Below are 17733 nucleotides of genomic sequence, written 5' to 3' on the forward strand. Positions count from 1 at the left end.
TTGGGGTTTTGATTTTTTACTTTGCTTTTCTGTTTGGAGTGTCATTGTAATTACTGTATTGTAAATGATGGAAAATAATTGCATATGTTAAAAAAATAAATTGTGTTATATTTAAAAAATAAATAAAATATGCTTCAGAAAAAAACCATTTATTTAATTGGAGAAACCTTTTTATGACATTTTTAGATATTTATTCTTTGTTATTCACATAATTGCTTTAGCAATATTTATTTGTAAGAGTAAAGTTTTTAACACTATATATCAACTTTTTGGCCTGGCCTTGAGGGTTCAAGATAATAAGTAGGAAAATAAATCACACTACATCTGACTCTGATTTAATTTGAACAGAAAAAGGATAAATAGAACATATATTAAGATTTTTATTTCCATCATTAGGTGAAAGGTAGAGGAAAGTAAAAATACAGTTATCAACAAAATGATATATTAACTAGAAATTAAAAATTGCACATTACATCACAATCACACACCATCCTGGAAATGCAAATCAAAATGATGAGATATGTAAACTCACACCAATTAGAATGGCAATCATCAAAAAGACAAAAGCGATAACAAATATTGATGAGGATGTGGAGAAAAGGAAACCTTCATGCACTGTTGGTGGGAATGTAAACTGGTGCAGTCACTATGGAAAACAGTATGGAGGTGCCTCAATGAATTAAAAATAGAACTGCTATCTCACTTCTGGGTATATATATCTAAAGAAGTTGAGACCAGGATGTCATAGAGATATATGTACCCCCCTATTCCTTGCAGCATTTCTCACAATAGCCATGCTAAAGAAACAATCTAAGTGTCTCAGCAGATGAATGGATAAAGAAGATATGGTGTATATATACATATATATACACACATATATAAAGAAGATATAAATACACATAAAGTGTGTATGTGTGTGTGTATATATATGTATATACATATATGCAGTGGAATATTATTCAGCCACGAAAAATAAGGAAATCTTGTCATCTGCAACAACAGGGGTGGACCTTGTGGCCATTATGCTAAGTAAGATAGATCCAAGAAAGACAAATACTGTATGAAATCACTTCCACATGGAATCTAAAAAAAAAATGCAAACTCAAAGAAACAGAAGAGTGGTAATTACTAGGGGCTGGGGGGTGGAAGAAATAGGGAGACATGGTCAAATGGTATAAACTTCCAGCTATATGATGAACAAGTTTGGAGATCTAATGTGCAGCATGGTGATCATGGCTAATAATACTTGAATGTTGATTATAGCCAATAGCCAATAATTTAATATATTAAATGTGCTTACCACAGAAAATGAATGGTAACTGACTATGTGAAGGGGTAGAAGTGTGAACTAATACTATGGTGTTAATCCCAGGGCAATTTATACATGTATCAGATCAACACTTTGTATGCCCTAAATGTATACAATGTGATGCACCAATTATATCTCAAAAAGCTGGAAATCTCTCTATATATTTCCAGGAGAAAAATCCTAAAAAAATTGACTAGAGTTTTGAAGTAACTTTTCCTTTTCTTTGTTTCTTAGAAGGTAAATGGATGATAGTATAAAATAGGCTTTAGTTAATTGCTGAGAGCATCTGATCTCTCCGTCCTGCCCCTCTCCTTCTCTATACTTCTCTCCATATTTGGGGCAGAAAGCCAGCAAGCTAATTTCCTGGGATTCTATCACCAGTTGCCTCTCTCTTATGTCTTACCACCGGGAGACATTGGCAGGTAATTGGGAACTGGGAAGGGGGAAATAAACCTTTTTTTCCCCTTGGCTTCTGGTGGAAGCTTCTGGTAGTAGAGCTCTGGGTTCTCACCCAGTGTGTCTCCACTGGCAGTGGTGGGCACTGAGCAGACGCTGGCACCACAGGCCTCACTAGTAACATCGGCAGTAGAGGTTCTTGGCAGCCTCAGAGGCTCACACTGTGGTTCTGGGTCATACCCTTTCCCCCTTCACTTCTCTGCTCCTAAGCATGATAGTGATTCTCTGCAGTCATTGCCCTTTGGGTGAAAGTCTCCTTTCTGGCTCATGTAGCTCTTCCAGAATCTTTGTAACTAGTTTTTATTATTAAGTTCTCACTCTTTTTTATTTTATTTTATTTAAAAAATTTTCTTTTACATTTATTTATTTTTGAAAGACAGAGAGAGACAGAGCATGGACAGGGGAGGGCCAGAGAGAGAAAGACACAGAATCTAAAGTAGGCTCCAAGCTCTGAGTTAGCGGTCTACACAGAACCCGATGAGGGGCTCAAACCCATGAACTATGAGATCATGACCTGAGCTAAAGTCAGACACTCAACTTGACTGAGCCACCTAGGTGCCCCCAATTCTCACTATTTGAAATGGGCAGAGTGGTTTCTGTTATCCTGGCTGCATGTTGACTGGTATCATTCATGGAAGTTTTTCTCTTGTCCATACATGAGAATTTATTATCTTTAAGACAGTAGTACCCAGACACACATTTTTATGCCAATGGAGATATTTATGGTATAACTGACAAGCCAAAGCAAGTGACTATGAAACCAAAGTGTGAAGAATCAGTCTTCCTGGGGCGTCTCTGTATGATTGCCAGTGTTCCACGCCTGTCAGCATGTTCTTGGATTGAACCTCCAGCAATTGATAAAATATTTTTTTTAATGTTTGTTTTTGAGAGAAAGAAAGAGAGCATGTGAGGGGCAGATAAAGAGGAGACAGAATTCCAAGCAGGCTCTGTGCTGTCAGCACAGAGATCAATCCGGGGCTCCATTCCAGGAACCTGTGAGATCATGACCTGAGCCAAAATCAAGAGTCAGACGCCCAACCCACTGACCCACCCAGGTGTCCCAGTAAAATCTGTGAGACTGCACACATAGGGACTTCTTTTTTCTCCTTATCTGGGGGGCAATAAAGTTGGGTGCTGGGAAAGACTGTTGAGAGCAATACTAATTGCTACTTTTTGTGACCACCTGTCTTATTATAGGAGCTCATCAAAATTGTTGTGTAAAAAGTTTGTCAATCACTTTGCAAAATCTATGTGTATGTAGGAAATTATTCTTAAACTTTTAAGGCAGAATTTGTCTCACACTTTAAATTTTTATTGTGTTTTATGTTATAAATGGTTCCTTCCTGGTCTAAAAAGTGTCATGAATATCAGAATGTAAATCAACTACATCATTAAGCACACAGACTTAGTTCATCAGTTTTACAGTTTTTTTGGTAACCAGATTTTCCTGATGAAGGAAGCAATATATTGACTTATTTTGAAGAACACTGTTTTAGAAGACTTTAATAACAATATTATTAAACTAATAATTTAATTATTAAATTTACAATCTTGTTAATTTAGTGCTTTTTTCTTCAAAATTTCATATCATTTTGCATATACCATGATATAGAATTTAAGAATAATATAACATAGAATATTATAAATAAGAATTATAAATATAAATACAAATGTTTATATTATATTATAAATATTATAATTATAAATAATATATTATTAATTATATGTGATAATATAAATAAGAATTAATTGATTGGAAGTCTGTCTTCTTTATTGATTGTGACATCTTTGAAAATAGCCTGTGGCCTAATGATAACAATAACACTTTTTCCCCCTGTCATTTATTTAGCTTTAGGCACCTGGTTAGCATATTGTAAATATTTGTTACATAAAGGAACACATGGGTATTTAATTCTTATTATTTTGAGGGAAAGAAAGACTAGTTAAAGCATAAAAAGTTAAAGGTAAAAGAATAAAACTAGTTAGGTATATAAGGGACAATTCAAGTACAGTTTACTTAAATAATAGACTATGAATAAGGAACAGTGTGGGAACCAAGGGTTAATAGCTCAATTATTACCACTCATAGGGACAAAAGGATGAAGCAGAGAGCAGTAGAAAGAGCTACACAGAACCAAGAGGGGGAAAGAACTACCTTGAGTTGTATAGAGCAGAGTAATGAATTTTGGTGGAAAAGCAGGCCAATGCAAGGCAATCTAGAAGGAAGACAAAGAAATACACACTTTGACTTTGCTTTCCCTTCTCTGTCTGATTTCCTAAGGGCTCACCATTGGCTGGATCCAACCAGAACCCTGAGGGTTCTGGAAATCCTGTTGATGTATTTGATAAAAGTCAGGCTTCCAAGATGCAGAACAGAATGCTGAAGTTTGGCGAGTGGAGTGGAAGATGCATTATATACAACTATAGCTTTCTTTTCGAGACACTTTTTCTTTGTGCCATTTAAAGAAAGGATTTCTAAAAGATATAAATATACATTGTATATTAAATGGAAGTCTCTACACAGTATCACCATTTATTCTGAGGCCATTTAATGATTTCTCTATTTGGGGAAATATTTCAGACATATATAAGAGGGTTTCTATAGGTAGAAGAGTTATATAGCTAATATCCAGCCTAATAAAGAAAACGTTAAGAAAAATGAATGAAAGCCCTTAGGTTTTCTCTCTATTCACATTCTTTCCTTCTCTGCAGAGGTAGCTAGCCTTTGGAATTTGGCGAATATTATTCTCATTCATTTCTTTGATTGTTAATATTTATCTTTATCCACTCAAACAATATATAGAATTATTGTCGTTCAGTTAGTGTAATTCAGTTATGCAAGATGCATACATTCTAGAGATCTAATGTATAACTTAGAGTCTATAGGTAACAATAATGTTTTGTGTAACCAAACATTTGTTAAGAGGGTAAATATCATGTTGTGCTCTTAGCACAAAGAAAACAAGAAAGAAAGAGAGGAAGAAGGAAAGGAAAGAAGGAAAGAAGGAAGGAAGGAAAAAGGAGAGGAGAGAAGGAAAGAAGGAAGGAAGAAAGAAAATAGGGAAAAAAGAGACAAAGGAAAGGAAAGGAGAGGAAAGGAAAGAAAGACAGAAAACTTTTGGATTCCATAGGTGTAGGCATATGTCCAAACTTATTATGTATATATTAAGTTTTACCTCAGTAAAGCTGTTAAAAAAAACTTTACATACATGATATCACACTTCATGAATCCGTCTGCAACTTGATATTTTTCACTCAACAGTTTCATTTTGGGGCATATACTCAGGCTGATGTAGTTAAGACTCTTTCTTTCTGATTCACGTTCTTTGTCCCCTAATATTCTATGACTTTGTGATGCAAGTCCACTTATTGTCCTCATTAGAATCCTATGATATTAAGAATCAGGATCTTCATTGTAGCCAGGGTTTTCTTTATACTAGTTTCCTAATCAGAATGATGCTGCAGTAGTGGAGATTAATGAACCATAATTATTTTCTTTCTTTTAAAAAATTTTCAATGTTTATTTAGTTTTGAGAGAGAGAGACAGAGTGTGAGCAGGGGAGGGACAGATAGAGAGGGAGGCACAGAATCTGAAGCAGGCTCCAGCCTCCGAAGCAGGCTCCAGGCTCCAAGCTGTCAGCATAGAGCCGACGGGGGGCTCAAACTTAGAAACCACAATATTATGACTTGTGCCGATGTTGGATGCTTAACTGACTGAGCCACACAGGTGCCCCTATAGTTATTTTCTTTTTAAAAAATTTACCCCAAAAGAGAGGAAACCCTAAGTAAATTTTATTTTCCTCTATCTCTGTATGTACTTTCAACCTTTAATGTGTTAACCCATGCAAGGTACTTGGAGGGGAACCTGGCACAGGGTAAGTGCTAAGGAAGCATTGTCATCTGAAGGACTTGAGGGCATTAGGGTAAGGAGCCAGAGTGTCTGGCTTTGAATCTCAACTTTGCTACTTAATACCTGGGTGGCTTTGGGCAAGTTACTCAGCTTTTCTGTGCCTAAGGTCTCTCATTTGTAAAATGAGGGTGTAACAATAGTACCTACCTCATAAGATTACCACATAAATGTGGAAGTGAAAACATGCACAGAACATAGAAGCTACCCAGCCAATAGGAAGTTCTGTTTGTTATTTCAGGTTCCTTGTGCCCTTGCTCTGCATCTCATGCTCTTTGGACCCTGCATTCTCTGCTGTCTTGGAACTTGGATGCACCAATTCTTGCCAAGGTACTAGTGAGTTGATGAGTCACTTCGTTCTGTGGTATTTCCCTTTAACACACTCGTGCTGAATGAGCCCGAAATATTATGTCCTGAGGGTGAGCACATCTTCCTGGCACTGATGGAGTAGCACCACACTTCTATTTCCAATCTAGGGGACACCATCTGCCTCCCTCTTCCTTCCCTCACAGGCATTATGACATGGAGATTTTGTGGGTTTTTTTTTTATAGGAATATACATTTTTGTTGAAAAAGCTACTAGCAGCTGAGTTGGTGACATGACTTGAGCCTTTAAAGATTTGTTTCTTTCATTTCAGCTTAATGCTTCTTACTCATACAATCTGTATTTCCTCTAGCTGGAGGTGGTGGCTGGGAACCAATGTTCTGAGCCTTGTTCAGTAGGAACGCCAGCCTTTCTCACCTCATGGAGCTTTCATCACATCCAGGAAGGGCTCACACATAACTTAGAGCTGTTGCTACCCCATCTGACACTTTCTGTTCTTGGATCCACTGTTCTATGATTCCTTTGTTCCAGTGAGCAGCACTAATCTGCTGGCACCCTTGCTGCCCATTTGCTGGTAGCCGGCAGGTCCCCTTCTCCCCTCAACCTGGGCTCAAGCCACGCACCGACCCAACAATGGGACATAGTTCTTGCAGTCTTGCTTCCTTGAAGCTCATCTGCTCACTTAGCCAGGCTTTGTCTCCCCTTGGGCAGTTTTTCTTTCAATGCACTTCCTGCCTTCCTCCAGTGGGCTCTTTTCTGGGGAAACACAGTCCCATGTAACAGAAGCACATTCGAGCCACAATTGCTGGCCAGCCTTAAATTCTTTCCTACAGAGCTCCTGAGCCCCATCTGGATTAGGGTCCTTGGACGTGCCATGTCAGGAAATAGTCTGGGCTGCTCAAAACACCCAGGAAACCTCTGGAGTACAGTGGCTTGACTCTTCAAGTTATCCCAACGGGCTACGCTTTATACCTAAGTTAAAAGGAGCTGCTTGAGTTTTCATGAGGGTGTGGTAGTCATTTTAGAAGCAAAAAAGCCCCAAACCTGTAAAGCTGACATAAAAATTATTTGAATACTCAAATAAAAGTGTTCTTGTGAAACCACATGAATGAAAAATATCAGAGATTAAAAATTTAGAAATCACTATTATATAAAAATATTAGACTGTGTTGTGTCTCTAAGCTATGAAAGGAATATCAGAGTTCTTATATTTTACAAATACCTAAAAAGATTGATATAACAGTGTTCCCTTCATTTTGGTGCATATTAATAAAGTATTCTTTTGTATCACAAACATTATTGAGACTAGTACTGACTCTTGGCAGACACTGTTCTATAAACTGAGATACAATGACAAACACAAGGGAATGACTTTCTGTTATGGAGCTTATGTTCTAGTAGGTTTAGGTTTAATCTGACTACATTCTAGAGTATTTGGGAATCTAGTGATTTCATATCTAGAAAAGTTAGCTATTCCTAGTGTGAAAGCATATACTATGAGAGACAACGGTCCAGTTGAGGACAGAAAACAAAAATGTTTACAATCTAGTGGGGAAATCAGATGTGGTTATAGTGAATATATAATATGGAAGATGCTATGATAGCATATAAAGAAAGTCTAGCTTAGAACTATGGGCATTAATCAGATTTCACAAGAGCCTAAACTTAGGCTTTAGTAAACTAATAAATGAGTTTCAGAAAACAGCACAAGACTGGACCAGATTGCAGTCTTCTTGGGCTGGAAATCAAGGAGACATCGACGTAGTAGTTACAGGAAAGCTTGGGACACCTGAAATGTAGAACATTCTCAGACACCAGACTCTCACCAGAGGGAGAACCTTCCTCCTTCAGTGTCAGAGATAAATGTAGGTCATCTAAGGGTCCTAATATCAAGGAGGAGGGTGGACCTACCAATTATGGTGGAGCCATTATGATTTACCTAAAATAATAAAAATATTCAGAAGCTCAGTTTCATAGATTGAGAAGTTCTGCTTTCTGGTTAGGCTTTGTGTCATTGTAAAACAGAAAGAAAAAGTTGATAAAATAATTCAAATCCTTACTAAATGTAAGCATTATTAATAACAGAAACCTCTTGCAATTCAAAACTTATTATATGAATATTACCCAGTAATTGTGAGGATTTAGAGGGATATATGAGTTCTTTTTCCATTTCCAACTTAGGAAGAGGAAAAGGCTTTAGTCAAGCTGGAAGGGGTCATAATAGGGCAGGAAAACTTCATTTAGCTCCAGAATACTCTTAATTTAGTTGTAGTAGTAACTGTCTTTCATATATGAAGATGAAACTGCTGAACCACAATGAGGAGGGAATCATCTTTTGAAAAGGTTCCTATAACCATGCCCTCAAAAGGTGAGGCAGTTGGGTCGATGCTCTGTCCTCATCTGATGGCTAACATGCTGGCTACCAAAGACAAGTGTGCAAGGTACTAGGAATGTAGACTGTCATAAGATCTGGTATAATGGTCCCACCTTTCAAAGAACTTCAAATCTTGAGGAACATGTGGATGGTTCAGTTGATTAAGTATCCGATATCAGCTCAAGTCATGATCTCACAGTTGGTGAGTTCAAGCCCCACAGGCTCTCTGCTGTCAGCATAGAGCTCGTGTCCTCTATACACCTCTCTTTCTGATCCCCCTTCTTTCTCTCTCAAAAATAAATACACATCAAAAAAAAAAAAGGAACTTAAAATCTTGAAAGAAGGACATAACAAAAAGTAATACTAGGTAGAATGAGGTTAAGTTACAAATTAAAGTCTTGGGTCACAGATCAGCTACCATGCACATACATATACCTGCAGCTTTGATAGAAGAATGTGTAAGCAACTGTGGCTACATATTTATCCAAACTAGAATCAGGACAATTCACTGAAAATCAATTTCCAAAAAGTCAATTTGTCAAAATTGATGAATTCTGGAAGGCTTTTTCAAAAGTTTCAGCTATGCTCTGGGCTTTATCTCAGCTATTTTACTAAGGACTCATCTATTCAATTTAGCTGGATGCTAATTTCATGCATATTTTATAATTTGGGTGCCTGGTATTGCTCGATGCTTAATACTTTATCCATGAATGGGTGGTCTTTTCTTAAACCCAGTTTACAGCCTTCTCTATTTTGGTAGGCTCGCATCCCACCTCTGAAATTGCCCTCAAATGGTTGCAACCAAGTTTCCTATTACCTCAGGATATGAAGCTGACAGTTTCCTCCAGATGGTCTTTTGGTGGTTTGCCGTGTGCTAAAATAACTTTGAATCAATTGACTTTCAACAAATTAACCCGAAGCAGGTTCAAATGAACCCACGGCACTCCAAACTACCTCTTAACTATCTATATTTTAATGTTTTTTTTGAGAGAGAGAGAGAGACAGACAGACAGACAGAGCACAGGCAGGAGAGAGGGAGAGAAAGAGGGAGACAGGCTCCAGGCCCTGAGCTGTCAGCACAGAGCTCAATGTGGGGCTCAAACTCACTAACCATGAGATCATGATCTGAGTTGAAGAGGGGATACTTAACCAACTGAGCCAACCAGGTGCCCCATTAACTTTCTATCTCTTAAAGTCTTCATTTCCTTGAATTATAAAGTTAGAAACCACCTAACTTATTTTTTAGTGATGTAACAACTTTCCCATTATCTTTCCTCCCAGATGATAAAGAGTAGTAAAAATAATCCTTAATATATTTTTTAAAACTTCCCTTTTAATGCTTTCCAGGAAAAGAATCTTAGATCTAATATAATCTAAACAAACACGAAATAGGTATAAGGAGCTTAGATTCCAGTCCCCAAACACTCAAGTAAGCCTTGTAAATCCTTGACGCCTAGATATTTTTCTATGAAATAGAAATAAAACATCAACCTCTATCTTCCTTATTAATACATAGTAAAGGGAGTTGAGGTGATAAACTAACTACTATGATCAATGAGGAGAAGAGTACATTGATTGAGCTTCACTAAGAGTCATCAACTTAATATACTCCAATTTAATATTTACCTAGCATCTCTGCTCAAGAAATGGTGTTATGTACTATTAAAATTTTTTTGAAAGTGGCCAAGACACAGTTCTGACCAAGGAACAATTGTTTTAGTCAGATGAATAAAGTAAATACATAAAACTACAGGGCACAGTACAATAAGGGCTGAAAGATAATAGAAATGAAAGACGTTGTTGATTCCAAGGAGAGGAATTACATTGGTCATGTGGCTGGAAGACCAGAAAGTCTTGAGAAGATGAAAAACAGAAAGGGTATTTTGAGGAAGGGCATAGAGTCGGCAGCCATAACACTCACGTGTAAAAGGTGTATTCACAGGGGAAGTGAGAAATAGTAGTGGAGATTCAGTTAGAGTCATAATGTGTAGGGATTTCTGCTGCATTTGGGGGTACAATGAAACACTGAAGATTTTCAGATGTAAGAGATGAAATACTACAATACAGTTAATCTGGCAGTGGCGTTTCAGGTAATTTGGAGAGGTGGATAATGAGATAGAAAGTACAGCCAGGAATCAGAGGAGTTTCAAGTACTGAGCAGCACAAACAAGATAACACACAGAACGTGGACACTCTCCCAGCGCTAGTCAGAAGTCCAGTGACTATAGCCACATGTGAGGAATGGGGTGGGACAAAGGCAAACTCTTCAACATGCCATACAAAGTTCCCTGCTACACTGGCTCTTAACTGCTTTCTTAGCTTCAATCTCCCACCATCTCCCTGCACTTGTCTCTACAGCGGTATGGCACCGTGCATATCACCCCAACCACACCATGAAGACCTCAGTACCCACTCTGCTTTGCTTTGCCTTCCACTTCCGCCCCCCCCCGCCCCCGCCTTTTCCTCTGCTGAGCCAGCTTCTACTGGTCCTCCTCCTTCTTCCATTCTCTCCTCCCTCCACCCTCTTCTTACACTGATTTAGAGATTTTCTTTGTTAATTCCATATACTCTTGAAGATTTTTTACTCTATTGTAACAATCTGTTTTCTTGTTTTTCTTTATTTCTCCAGACTATGAGCTGTGGGAAGCTGGGAGCACTTGACTGAGCAGCTAGCACAGTGAGTGACACTGAATAGATAATCAACAAATGCTAGGTGAATGGAATAATGACCAATTAAATGCATAATACCTCAAACATGTAGTCATAGTTGCATTTCCAGCATTTGTACAGACAGAAATCATGACACAAAAGAAGACAGAGACATTTGGCTGGGAATCCAAGGGTAATTATCAGCACACACTTGTACACACACATACACACACACATCTAGCAATATGTTTACAACAAATACACAGTGATTGATTCCATATTTAATGTTTATTTTTTAAATATTTAGTACTATATATTTTTTTACTATTGAGAGAGAGAGACATAGTGCGAATGAGGGAGGGGCAGGGAAAGTGGGAAACACAGAATCCGAAGCAGGCTCCAGGCTCTGAGCTGTCAGCAGGCCACTGCAGAGGTCAAAGTCACAAATACGAGATCATGACCTGAGCCTAAATTGGTCGCCCAACTGACTGAGCCACCCCGGTGCCCTGTCTGATTCCATATTTTAGATGTAAGTGCTAGGGGAGCAAAACAGAGGGATTGCTCATAGGGCCATTAGTCAGGGAAGGCTTCAGATTGGTTGAAGCAATTTGGGGAGGGGGAATTAATGATTGAAAAAAAGAGAACAAAGGAACAAATAGGGCCAGTGATGTGCACAGAGTACCATTTAAAGCTTATATGTTATTGAGACAGGAGAGGAGAGTGTATTTCTTTCAGATCTCTCCTGTTCCTCCTAAGGTCTAAGTAAACAAAAGGAAGACCAAAATGGGAGGGGGGAAATCTATTCAAAAGCCATGAAACACAGACATCACAAAATCGTTTTAGCAACATTTTACTGTCAGAAAGATTGAAAAGATAAATCAGCCTGGGCTGCCTGGGGATTATGTTATGGGAGTTTGGACAATCAACCAACTAAGAATTACTCCAAGAAGCATATTTGTAGTCATTCCTTGCTAGGGATGAAAGAAGATGATGTAAGCTTCAAGAGTAAAGTAATGTGTGATAAATTTTGGAAGAAATAAGTGGAAAAAAAATAACAAGAACTTCTGGCTTGATGTTCCAGGAATACAGCTAAGCAGGCCAAGATTTTATTAAAAGAAAAAAAAGTGCATATTACAAAATGAGAAGACAATGCTGTGTAGATAAAGAAGCACTGGGATATTTTAAGCTGGGTGAATAAAGTAGAACATGGCAATGGAAATAAAAGGCACAGAAATGGGGACTAGAGATGTAGAAGTTTTTTTTTTCTGGGAACAGATAGGAGTTAATGTGGATAAAGGAAATTATTGTGAACCTGCTTTATATGGGAGTTTATAAATATTGAGGAATTGGTTGACTTGGGCTCACATAGTAAGCATATTGGGAGCACTGCATCTAATGCAGACTTAAAAATCTTAATCTTAAGGAGGAACATATTTATTCTAGGCCTTTCACCTATTTGAATAGAAGACATGAGATACAGAGAAAGTGGAAAAATCAGAGGTAACAAAATTTGAGCCTGCCTGTATTTTGTAGAAACAGATGAAAGAACTCTTTTTATTTTTTAAATAGTTTATTGTCAAATTGGTTTCCATACAACACCCAGTGCTCTTCTCCACAAGTGCCCTCCTCCATCACCACCACCTCTTTTCCCCCTTCCTCCTCCCCCTTCAACCCTCAGTTCATTTTCAGTATTCAATAGTCTCTCAAGTTTTGTGTCCCTCTCTCTCCCCAACTCTCTTTCCCTCTTCCCCTCCCCCTGGTCCTCCATTAGGTTTCTCTTAAAGGGAAAAAAATTATTTTTAAGAGAGAACACTCATTCAGGGGGATTGGAGGACATAAGGTATGGAAAAAGAATCCCAGTATGATATAGCAACCTGATCAGTATTTTGTAACCACTAGCCTGCTAGAAGGGACTATCTGTTTTAATGTGGTTTTTATTTTTTATTTTACAAAAACCAAAGGACATTGCTATAAGTCAATTTAGATGGCAACATTATATTGGGACACAGATTCCAAAACATCCAAGCTTGCAAGGGCAAGATTCCGTAAGAATAAGACAAGATATGAAAAGAAGAGAGAAATAATGAAAATGGACACCTTAACTATGTTCTGAAGGAGACAATAAAAGTCAGAATGGAGTACTAGGGAAAGCAGTCTGGCTGAGTCCCAAACTATCAGAAAAAGGCCAAAAAACCAAAGGATTCAGCTAGGATGTTGGGTCAAGTCCCACGGAATATCCCGATGTGTATTAGTCCAGTGGGCAGTAGAAAGTTAAAGCATCTTTATATTTAGACAGAAAATTCCATGATCAGATGCCCACAAGCTAAGTTCCTTCACTTTTCAGTGGGTCCCTTTGTACCCTGTGATGTGTAGGTCACACACTCTGTAAGCAGTTGGATAACGGTGCTGGCTGAGGTCCTGCAGGCAAGGAAGGCAAACCCGTATTGGGAATACGTGTTGATTTCAGTCGAGATAAATGGCTGCATTTTTGAGGTTGAAAGGAGTCTAAAGTAATCCACATGGCACCAAATTGGTCTGGAGAGTTGGTGCCGTTCTGGAGGCTCAGCATTGGTATCGATTGCAAACAGGTTTGGACTTTCGGCAGAAGCAGTATTTAATCAGCTGTGCTGGGTGGGAACCCATGCAATCAGGCTCATGCTTCCAACTCTGCCATCATGGTGATCCTGTTCATGTGTCTGCTGTGCCAAGAATAGGGTGGTCTAGGGCAGGGGTTGCTGATGTTCATTGGCAGTCATTCTGTCTACCTCTTTATTAATTTCATTAAAAATTTTGTGTGAAAAAATTTTTTAATACATTATGCCGTCCAATCCCTCTTAATCAGTTCTCTCTTTAAACTAATATAAAAATTTTAATTTTTTCCCTTTAATAGATCCTTCATTTGCTCCTACAAAATACAGGCAGGGTCAAATTTTGTTGCCTACATGTTGGATAACACACAGTGCTTGTCCCCATTCTCCTTCCCGGATCTCTTTGTCTTCAATTTTATTATTTATTCTTTATGCTAGATTTATTCTTGCCTTAAGCTTCTTCTCTTTCCACACAAAGTGGATGACCAGGTGGACAATCTGAAGCTCTGTTTATTGGAGGATTTCCTTCCTTACATTCAGGGCCACCCATTTTTGATGTACACTCATTGAACTTATCAGTCTGTGGGAAAAAGCTTGGCCATTTTCCTCCTCCACTAGTTGATCATAACGGACTTTCCATGAAGCCGCAGTGCAAGCAGGGGGAGAGGGGCTGGAGGGAGTGTGGTAGATGACACGAGGGCCCCTGTTGTGCAGCTTACTTGAAGTCCCACCAGCAGCTGGTCCCAGGTGGACCATTTCCACCTATGGAGTGCTGTGGGCCCACCCAGCCTTACGATTTGACAGATCTGGTAGAACTCAGCTTGTGATGGACCAATGAGTCAACTCTCTCACATCTTTTCTGTGGGAGGAGAGTCCCCTAGCTCACTTGCAGTTGGATCTCTGTTATTAAAAGCTGAACATAATTCCTAACTGACAAAAACTTGATGTTTTACCACATGCTCCTCAAACTGTGTTGTGTAAGTCTCTGTCAGTCCACAAACTTTTCTGTCTGTTGCAATAAAATCAGAAGTCAGACCAATTCATTTACTAAACACACTCTAATTCAATTGACATTTCCCTTCTCCTCCTCCTCTTCCTTCTGGAGGGGGAGGGGTTTGTGAGATGTTCTTTGCGAAGGAGGCAGTATGTTGACTACATTGCAGTATAAACTCTTTATCTCATAATGGACCAGTAGCAAGCAGCTTGGACACAGACACCTGTAGTAGCACTGATCTAAGACTTACGTCCCCCAAAGTGTACCTTTGAGACATATGCGCTTGGTTATAAACAAAAAATTTCATTTAATTGTTGATTCTGTTTTGAAATTTACCTGTGATTATTGCCTGGGGCTACTGCTAAGTCTTCTTTTAAGTAATCTCTTAACTTCTTCCCTATCCTGGTCTTGGATCGTGAAAAATTATTACACAAGATTTGGTTTCACAGACTTCTGTAATCACAGCAGTGCCTAACATTTTCTTTCAAAGCAGAATAAAAGTCATTCATTATGTACTTCTTCTTATACCATTGTCTATCAAATTTTGCTGTGTCACAAAGCAGCTGTTTTACACATAGATTCTACTTCAGTTTCAGGGTGGAAATTGAATTAAATGGTTTACCAATACATGTAGGAATGATTTGCTCATTATTATTCAACTCCGTACTCTAGATCCTACTGTGTTTATCAGAAGATGTTTTGTAAGGGTAGCAATAAAGGGACAATGATGAGTAGATCTTTAAGGACAGTCTTTGTTAATGCTAAAATTTCTTAGTTAAGCCCCAGTTGAACCACTACGGCTCTATTTTTACTGTAGAAAATTGTGGAATAAAAACCAATAGCTATTCACCAATCTAGATACCATAATTCTGAACTTCCTTGTGAAGTCAAAAAGTCATGTGAGTTCATATTATTCTTGGGAGCATTTTACTCTGACGGTATGCACAGCTTTTCTTACCATGTAAATTTAATTGGCATTCCATTGGAAATTTGGGAGTAGAAATCTTTCCTTCTTGCAAGTGATTGAATGGTACAGTTCTCATAAATCTGTAGTCTAAGGAGGGCAGCTTTTAAGATATGGCAAGGCAAATACTTTTTAACTATAGGCCTTGATTTCCTTAGTCTGATTTTCAAAGAAATGTACTCTTTGAAAGAATTCTATGGTGGGTCAAGTAGAAGACATTTCTGTTAGATCATCTGCAAATCAGTGGAGAATGCTAATATAAAGAGGGGAAATAGTTGGAGTTGTTTCACCTTTGAACAAAAATTATCTGTGACATGAGTAAGCTAGCATCTCAAGTTTTCGCAGGTTAGAAAGGGAAAGTAAGGAACAGATACTCTCAACAGTGAATAAACCTGAAAGAAACCAGGAAAGAGAGAAGGGCAGGTGGGAGAGAGAGATTGGAGGGCATAGAACTGAGGAAAACATCACTAATGGGACCTAGAATAACCAGGGTTCCATCCTTTTCAGGTCAGTCCTTTGGGGGTGAATCAGGCTCTTTCTTGTCTTGTTCTCACTTTTCTTACTCTAGGTTTTTAGTGTATATGCATTTAACTCAATTTGTAGAAGGAAAAATTGTGTCACGTTTCTATCTTTTAATTACCTTATAGGTATATCTGATATATTTTTAATAGTTTATTTTCAAATTGGTTTCCATAATATACCCAGTGTTTCTCCCCCACAAGTGCCTCTCACCATGACCATCACCCTCTTTCCTCCCTTCCCCTCCCCCTTCAGTCCATGGTTTGTTTTCAGTATTCAATAGTCTTTCATGATTTGTGTCTCTCACTCTCCCCAGCTCTCTTTCCTCCTTTCTCTCCCTATGGTCCTCTGTTAGGTTTCTCCTGTTAGATCTATGAGTGCAAACATATGGCATCTATCCTTCTCTGCCTGACTTATTTCACTTAGTATGACACCCTCGAGGTCCATCCACTTTGCTACAAATGGCCATATTTCATTCTTTCTCATTGCCATATAATACTCCATTGTGTGGGTATATATATGTATACCCACATCTTCTTGATCCATTCATCAGGTGATGGACATTTAGGCTCTTTCCATGATTTGGCTATTGTAGAAAGTACCGCTATGAACATTGGGGTACATGTGCTCTTATGCATCAGCATTTCTGTATCCTTTGGGTAAATCCCTAGCAGTGCTATTGTTGGGTCATAGGGAAGTTCTATCGATAGTTTTTTGAGGAACCTTCACACTGTTTTCCAGAGTGGCTGCACCAGTTTACATTCTCACCAACAGTGTAGAAGGGTGCCCGTCTCTCCACACCCTTGCCAGCATCTATAATCTCCTGATTTGTTCATTTTAGTGACTCTGACCCATGTGAGGTGGTATCTCAGTGTGATTTTGATTTGTATTTCCCTGATGATGAGTGACGCTGAGCATCGTTTCATGTGCCTGTAGGCCATCTGGATGTCCTCTTTGGAGAAGTGTCTATTCAGGTCTTCTGCCCATTTCTTCACTGGATTATTCATTTTTCGTGTATGGAGTTTAGTGAGCTCCTTGTATATTTTGGATACTAGCCCTTTATCTGATATCCCTCAAGAAAGTCGGGATAGAAGGAACTTACTTAAACATCATAAAAGCCATTTATGAAAAGCCCTCAATGGGGAAAAAACTGAGAGTTTTCCCCTGAAATAAGGGACACGACAGGGATGTCCACTCTCACCACTGTTGTTTAACATAGTGTTGAAAGTCCTAGCATCAACAATCAGACAACAAAAGGAAATAAAAGGCATCAGAATTGGCATAGAAGAAGTCAAACTTTCCCTTTTCTTAGATGACATGATGCTCTATATGGAAAACCCGATCGACTCCACCAGAAGCCTTCTAGAACTGATCCATGAATTCAGTAAAGTTGCAGGGTACAAAGTCAATGTACAGAAATCAGTTGCATTCTTATACACCAAAAATGAAGCAACAGAAAGAGAAATCAAGAAACAGATCCCATTCACAATTGCACGAAAAACCATAAAATACCTAGGAATAAACCTAACCAAAGATGTAAAAGACTTGTATGCTGAAAACTATAGAAGACTTATGAAGGAAATTGAAGAAAACACAAAGAAATGGAAAAACATTCCATGCTCATGGATCGGAAGAATAAACATTGTGA

General features: G+C 38.4%; 1 protein-coding gene across 1 annotated transcript in view; it reads left to right on the forward strand.

Annotated features, from left to right (window-relative positions):
- Positions 1 to 5967: 5967 nt before the first annotated feature.
- TSPAN8 (tetraspanin 8) overlaps positions 5968 to 17733 on the forward strand; it is a 122332-nt gene continuing 110566 nt past the window's right edge. Inside the window, exons 1-2 of the mRNA XM_029954518.1 lie at positions 5968 to 6002; positions 11001 to 11048. The gene's annotated coding sequence lies outside the window, so the exon portion shown is untranslated. The remainder of the gene's footprint in view (positions 6003 to 11000; positions 11049 to 17733) is intronic.

Source organism: Suricata suricatta, chromosome 10 (genome assembly GCF_006229205.1).
Source record: "Suricata suricatta isolate VVHF042 chromosome 10, meerkat_22Aug2017_6uvM2_HiC, whole genome shotgun sequence".
NCBI classification, from domain to species: Eukaryota; Metazoa; Chordata; class Mammalia; order Carnivora; family Herpestidae; genus Suricata; species Suricata suricatta.